Source organism: Chlorocebus sabaeus, chromosome 2, assembly GCF_047675955.1.
Source record: "Chlorocebus sabaeus isolate Y175 chromosome 2, mChlSab1.0.hap1, whole genome shotgun sequence".
Taxonomy (NCBI): domain Eukaryota; kingdom Metazoa; phylum Chordata; class Mammalia; order Primates; family Cercopithecidae; genus Chlorocebus; species Chlorocebus sabaeus.
In genome coordinates, this window is record NC_132905.1 from 83,396,116 (window position 1) to 83,403,123 (window position 7,008).

General features: G+C 38.6%; 1 pseudogene; it reads right to left on the reverse strand.

Moving 5' to 3' along the window:
- Positions 1-3,608: 3,608 nt before the first annotated feature.
- LOC103218084 (sodium- and chloride-dependent taurine transporter pseudogene) lies at positions 3,609-5,503 on the reverse strand (annotated as a pseudogene).
- Positions 5,504-7,008: the final 1,505 nt, after the last annotated feature.

Sequence of the window (7,008 nt, forward strand, 5' to 3'; positions counted from 1 at the left end):
AGATTACTTAAAGGACTGAAAGTAGAATCACCATTTGATCCAGCAATCCCACTACTAGGTGCCTACCCAGAGGAAAAGAAGTCACTATATGAAAAAGATACTTGCACATGCACATATATAGCAGCACAATTCACAATTGCAAAAACAGAGCCAACTCAAATGCCCAACAATCAATGAGCACATAAAGAAACCATGGCATATATAATCGATAGAATACTACTCAGCCATAAAAAGAAATGAATTAATGACATTCTCAGTGATCTAGATGAAAATGGAAACTATTATTCTAAGTGAAGTAATTCAGGAATGGAAAACCAAATATCGTATGTTCTCACTCATACATGGGAGCTAAGCTATAAGGATGCAGTGGCATAACAATGACACTATAGGCTGGGTGCTATAGCTCATGCCTGTAATCCCAGCACTTTGGGAGGACGAGGTGGGTGGATTGCCTAAGGTCAGGAGTTCAAGACCAGCCTGACCAACATGGAAAGAACCCATCTCTACTAAAAATACAAAATTAGCCAGGGGTGGTGGCGCATGCCTGTAATCCCAGTCACTCAGGAGGCTGAGGTAGGAGAATCATTTGAAACTAGAGGGCAGAGGTTGTGGTGAGCCCAGATGACACCATTCAATTCAACAGTCTGGGCAACAACAGCAAAACTCTGTAGGAAAAAAAAAAAAACAAACAAAAAGAATGACACAATGGACTCTGGGTACTCAGGAGGAAAGCAGGGGAAGGGGGCAAGAGATAAAATACTACATACAACTAGGGTACAGTGTATACTGCTCAGGTGATGGATGCACCAAAGTCTGACAAATCACCACTTACAAACTTACTCATGTAACCAAACACGACTTGTTCCCCCAATAACCTATGGAAATAATAAAATAAAGTATTCTGTGGATGATAAGTATGATAATTAAGAAAATAGAACTAATATCATTAAAAAGTTAAAATATCTACCAAAAAAAAAAAAGGGGGAAGAAGTGAGTTACAATGGAAAGGCAAAAACCTCAGAATAGAAAACACAATATCAATGAAAAAAAAAGCAAAGTTGGATGATTGACATTACTCTATTTCAAGACTCATTATACAGCAATTGTATTCAAAACCTTGTAGCACTGGTGAAGAAACTGGGCATATACTTCAGCAGAAGAGAATAGGGAGCCCCAAATAGACCCACACAAATATAAATACATAATCTTTTACAAAAGAGGGAAGGCAAATGAAAAGAGAGAGGATAGCCTTTTCAACAAATGGCACAAGGAAAATCGAACTTATACATACAAATAAATAAAGCAAAAGACAAAAATTATTATTTTCATAAAAGTTAACTGAAAATGGTTCATGAATCTAGATGTAGAATGAAAACAAATAAACATTCTAGAATATAACATAGGAGAAAATCTAAGTGACTTTGGTTTTGGCAAACATTTTTTGATGCAACCACAAAAGCACCATCCACAAAAGGGAAAAAAATGTAAATTTGGACTACGTTAAAAATAAAAAGTTCTGCTCTGTGAAAGATCCTGTTGAGAGAATGTGAAACCAAATCGCAGAATGGGAGAAAAATCTTTGCAAAACATGTACCAGATAAAGGACTTGTATCCAAACTAGACAAATAGCTCTTGAAACTCAACAACAATGACAATAAAAATACAAACAATTCAATTAAAAATCTGGAAAATAATCAGAACAGACACCTCATCAAAAAAGATACAGATAAAAAATAAGCATATGAGAAGATGCTCCATATCATATGTCATACATATGGAAAATACAAATTAAACTAAGGAGATATTCTCACACATTAGAATGGCCAAACTCCAAAACACTGTCAACATCAAATTTTGACAAGACATGCATGTGGAGCAGACACTCGGGTATTTTTCTTTGTTTTTTGTTTTTGTTTTGTTTTGTTTCCACTTCCTTTCTGGTAGGAATGCAAACTTGTACAACCACCTTGGAAGTTAGTTTGGCAGATTCATACACAGCTCACAAAAAACTTTATACAAAGTTCTCACCAATATGATCCAGCTAGTGCCTTCCTTGGTACTTAACAAGATAAGTTGAAAAATTATGACCAGCTAAAAACCTACACACAAATGCTTACAGTTCCTTTTTCTTAATTGCCCCAAATTAGACAGAACCAAGATGTTCTTCAATAAGTAAGTGGATAAAAAAACTTTGGTTTATCCACACAATAATATATTTTTCAGTGATGAAAAGGAGCTATTAAACCAATGAAAGGCACAGAGTCACCTTCCATGCTAAGTAAGCAAAAAAGCCAATCTGAAAATAAAACGTTCGTGCGATTTCAACTACATGATATTTTGGAAAAGGCAAAGCATAAATGACACTCGAACATCAGTGGTTTCCAGGGATTGTGTTAAAGGGAGGGAGGGATGAACAGGTGATGCACAGGGGATTTAAGGCATTGAAACTATACTGTAATGACACTGTTACAATGGATACATGCAACTGTACATTTGTCAAAACCCATAGAATGTACAGCACAGAGAGTGAACCCCAGTGAAAATTATGGGCTTTTACAACAATGTACCAATGTTGATTCATCAGTTGTAACAAATATATCATGTCAGTGCCTGCTGGAAGAGGGGAGGGAGGTGATACATAAAACTGCTCTAAAACATAAAGTCTGAAATTTAAAAAATAATATATAATATTTCATGTAGAATTAGTAGAATCAGCATATATAATCCTATATATCATTGAAGAGTAACAATGTATTCCATGTGGAATTATTTTTTTTCCACATGAGGACAAAGTCTAATGATTCAACATATCAAATGCTGTGATTGACTACTTTGGAAATGGTGAAATTCTTGTCCCTGGAATTGTTTAAGCAGAAGTGTGATTATATTTTTTTGGATATGTTGCTGAAGAGATCCATACACACACTGATGGGTAGGAGAAAATGAACTCCCTCAATGTATCCAACCATAAAGTTATATGACTTCAAAAGAAATATAATCATCAAATTGCCAATATTGAAAACTAGTAACTCAATTATTCCTATTGACTTTTTATTTATGACATAGTACCAAACTATGACTCCCTCTTTAAAAATAAGTAAACAAATATGCAATGTGTTAACTTTGCATCCTAATTCAAGCAGGCAAAATTAAAATAACATTTAGAACAATAGGAAACATTTAAATTTTGGCTGGGTATAAGATATTATTAAAATGTAATGAATATTGTTGAGTTATTAATGACATGGTGATAATGTAAAATCAAAATATTAAAGTTAATTGAGCATACCAAATTACTGTTGGGTGAAAAGACAAAATATGTAAGATTTGCTTTCAAATAATCTAGCAAAACAAGGTACCTATGTATCTATATACAGATAAAGATATAGATATATTAAGAAAGATTGACCAAAATATTGAATACATACTGATCATTAGAGTACCTTTATTTTTGTGTATGTTTCAAATTTTCTGTTACAAATTGTGTCATTAAAAAGTAATTCTTGCAAAGAAATAAAAAGTCCCCACATTCTTGGGTAAATAATTTAATGTGAAAGGCAAACTCTAAAACAATGAAGCAGAGAAACAAGAACCCAGAGAATAATGGTTTAAAGAAAAAATTTCCTATCCGCAATGATGTGGGTGGGTTTAATGAGAGCGCCGCTCATGACGGTGGGAGAGCTGTGGGGTGTGGCTCTCTCGCGCTCCACAGCCCTGCGGTTGGGTTTCCTCAGGGTCAGCAGTTACTTGACTCTCATGAGGAACAGTCCCTCGGCCTGGCAGAGGCGGATGACCATGACCAAGAGAACCCACACCCTGGAGGAAAGGGCCAGGCTCCAGCCAAGCCCGATGGCCCACTTGGGGCACACGTAGGTTTCGTTGTAAATCAGGTGTGTGTACTTGACAATCGAGAAGCTAAAACATCCGACACAGAGAAGTGGAGTGATCACAGCCCAGCTGTACTTCATTCAGGGCCCGGCCCAACAGTCGATCATGTTCTCAATACTGTCATACACGTTATCAACACCATATATCCAGGCAATAACTACATGGTCAAAGAATGCAGTCCCCAAAAGGCACACACCGCTAGCTGTATAGTAGTCAAAGACATACATGCCAACCTCCGTTACCACTGTCAGCCCAGCAGGTAACTGATGCTACTCGAAGGCGGTGCAGATTTCCCGACGGTCACCCTTCCTTAGGAAGATGGGTAAAGATCAACCAAGGACGTGATCTGTCCTTCGACTTCAACAAACTGGTCATCCAGTCCAAGCAACAGAAGCATAACAAAAAAAAAAAAAAAAAAAAAAAAAAAAAAAAAAAAAAAAAAAAAAGGTGGGGGGACCGAAAACGTGGCAGCGACATCGTAGTCACAGCTTTGTGGTAGGCAATGAAGACCAGGCCAGGCCTCACTTAGACACATCAGCAGTGTCCAACCCTTGCTCTTGCGCCATGAAGAACAGGATAGAAAAAATTGCGAAGCCAGACACAAAGACTGGTGCCACTGTTCAGGCATCCCAGCAGCACGCAGTCCCTGTGAGAGTTGCACTTGTACTTGTTGTAGCTCCTTAGTGAGGTCACGGCCCCCAGCAGATGGCGTAGAAGAATATCCGGGTGGTCGCGTCAATCCACACCTGGGGACCCTCGAGGCGGGTGAGGTCAGCATGCAGATAGAAATTGATGCCTGCACCCAAGCTGGGCAGCGTCAGCCCTCGGACCAGCTGCATCAGGAGCATGGCGAATTGGAACGTGGCTGTGAAGTAGACGACCTTCTGGGTGGACCTGATGTCCTTCCAGATGCAGAGGAAACAGGCCAGCCAGACGAAGAGAAGGCAGAGAGAGGTCCCATTTGAAAGAGCCAGGATGGTCGATTCCAGTGGACAAGCTCAGCACGTTGCGCCCCCAGAACTCGACGACAGGGGAGGTAAGGTTGGTGGAGCTGATGGTGATCCAGACACACTCATTCGTGCGCGTGGTGTCCTCCATGCAGTGGGGCGTGTTCCAGCCGCGGTTGCAGTGTGCCCTGGGCAGCTCCTTCTGGAAGGACTGGAGCAGGTAGTATGTGGCCCAGGCCAGGATGGCGATGTAGTGGACATTCGGAAGGGACATAATTACGATGGAGGCATAGCCGATGCCAGAGAACGAAGACCAGATCCTTTCCCAGTAGGTAATGCCCCCTTCAGAGGTGTACTGGCCTGTGATGATCTCCAAGAAAAACACAGGCAGGCCGCTCCAAAACAGGAAAGTATGAGAAATTCTCCTTGCCATTCTTGTAGCAGAGGTACTGAAGCGCCAGGCGTGGTCCAGGCCCACGAAGCCGCCAGCCACAGAGATCACCAAGTCGATCTTGCTGGACCACTGCTGCCTCTGTGGAGGTTTTCCCTTGGCCTTGTCCTCAGACTGCGCTCAGGGTCTTCCCCAGGGAGAGCTTCAGGATGTCCTTGTGGAAATCTTTCAGACACTGCAGCTTCTCCTTGGTGGCCGTCTCCTTGCTTTCCCACATGGAGATGAGGAACTGAGGCTTAGAGACGTTAAGCAACTTAACCAAAGTTGTACAGGCAGAATGTGGTGGTAGAAGGTTTTTTGACACATGCCTGAAGAGTGATACAAAAAAAGGAAGAGGTCTGTGTGTGTTTACATAATTTTTTCCCTTCCCTAAGAAAACACACAAAAATAAAGAATGAGATCTAGAAATTAGCATTAATAGCTACTTTGGATGGTACTTTATCCAGGTTAGCACTAATCATTCCTTTGTGGAAATGAATTTATTGTTATGCAGCTTATAGTGAAAATGTTAAAGCGAGATTAGCATCTCTCAACCACAAATTAAATGCCTGGGGGGCATGACCTCTCTAAGGAGCTAAGAATAATCTATCAGTGAAAACTAATATAAGGATTTAGAATGGTATTCTAGTCTATACTTGGTAGCATTTTAAAATACAGGGCTTCTATTTCAAATATGAATAATTATTTTTAACATCTCACACCATATGGCTTTTTATTATGATAGCACCAATACAATTTATGTCTGTAATAGCAATACATTAGGATTTATAACTATGTTTTAAGCTCTATAATTTTAAACAAATTCTACAGAACAAGATAAGTAATTAATATTCCTTGGTATTCTTTTCTCTAATAAACTCAATGCAGCCTTAGTAGAATAAAGGAAAAGGTAACTACATAGATAGTAACATGACTTTTAAGCTCTGAATTAATTTGAAAGGGATAATAATATAATTAATGATGAAGATTAACAAATTTTTACACCTCAGATCGCCACTAATGCTTGTCTTATTAAAATTTAAATTAGCCTTACTGAGCTCCCAAATAAGACTCTTTCATGATTCTATCTATTGTTAAGTATAATGTATTTTAGATTTTTTAAAATGTCAAATTATATTACTTTCATTTTGTCTTTGGAAACTAATTTTCTCAACTTCTTTCCAATTTGCTCTTTGTCTGTTACGAGTTTTGTATATATTTTTATAAGAGGAGAAAAAAAGTATATGGAGAGTGCCTAATCCTAACTACCAGACAACCAGGGAATGTCTGAAATATGTATTATCCAAGAATTCCAAGTGTCAATGGGCTGGATTGATATAGGCCGCTGAAGAAATTTTTATGATGGAATATTGTGTTGTCACTACATTATTCTTCACTCAGTTAAGTAATACTTTTGAAATTTCTTGTTCTAGTCTTTTCTTTCTTACACAATGATTCCACAGGAATTTGTCCTTTGCTTGCTTTACAGAGAGCTCAGTTTCCCTTGAAGAGTTCCTACTTCTTCAAAGAGTGCCTCGTCTTTTTAGCCTTTATGAACCAAGCAACCTTTACAGAATGCTACATAATTTCTAACTTTATCTTAACTCTCTGGTCAGGAAACACAAACGTCCCTATCTTTCAGCAGTTTGTAAAACTCTTACTTTATTGTTGAATTAACAACATCGAAATGTCATGTTCCGAACAATTTTTTGACTTGTTCTTTGATTCATTCAAGAGAGTAAA